This window comes from Egretta garzetta, unplaced genomic scaffold (genome assembly GCF_000687185.1).
Source record: "Egretta garzetta isolate BGI_Z169 unplaced genomic scaffold, ASM68718v1 scaffold211, whole genome shotgun sequence".
Classification (NCBI taxonomy): Eukaryota; Metazoa; Chordata; class Aves; order Pelecaniformes; family Ardeidae; genus Egretta; species Egretta garzetta.
This window is the reverse complement of record NW_009258673.1, coordinates 1,019,886-1,020,815: the sequence shown is the minus strand read 5'-3', so window position 1 is coordinate 1,020,815 and position 930 is coordinate 1,019,886.

Below are 930 nucleotides of genomic sequence, written 5' to 3'. Positions count from 1 at the left end.
GCAACCACCGAGGCTGCGCCCGCGGCTTTTGGCCAGCACCTGCCTCCGGCACCAACCGCAGCGATCAGGTTTACAGAAATCAGGCTCAGCTGCGGCCAGGCACGGGCACCCGCTGTCACTCAACAGAGACCGTCACCGCAGGGACCGCCACCGCAGGGACCCGCCACCGCCAGTGACACAGGAATGGGGAGAGAACACCTGCAAGCCGGCTGCCCCAACCCATTGCCACTGGAAATAACAGCTCAAATATAAAATAGACTTTAGTTCACTGAGCTTACAGGGCAGCGATAGCGCCAAGAGCCCTGTCCACTGGGGGCCGCAGAGCACCAGGCGAGGGGCTCCCTGTGGCTGCTGTCACCTGCCTGGCAGGGACGGGGATGGGGCCACACTGCAGCAGGAGATGCAGAGCCAGAGACCTTCCCCGAGCCCAGCACTGCCACACAGGTCAGGGTATCAGCATTATCTGCCGGAGCCATCGGCTCGCACCTCACAGGCATCACTTGTGGTCGGGTGAGCAGATGCTGCCAGCTCTCTGCAACGGTTAGCACCAGGAGATAGAAACTGCGAACAACTTTACCAGGAAAGACTCATTCCAGAGGGACTCATGCCGGAGAGACTCATCCCAGACTCATCCCACCTCTCCCAGGGGTGGCCGCAACATCCAGGGCGTGGGAAGAGCAGAGGTGGGAGGATGCCCTGGTGCATCCCGGCTCTCACACAGCGCTTGTACCCGGGTGCCACAGCTCCCTGAGCCCTGCTGTCCATCCCCACCTGTGGGGATGGGGCAAGGGACACAGCTCCTAATGTCCCCATCCCCTCCTGGGCCTGCTCTGTAGGAAGCCCCTAGCACATCCCCCAAGTCAGCTGCAGCTTCCAGACATCATCCCAAATCGCGCCACAGACAAGGAGCAGGCTGACGCCGCGCGTCTA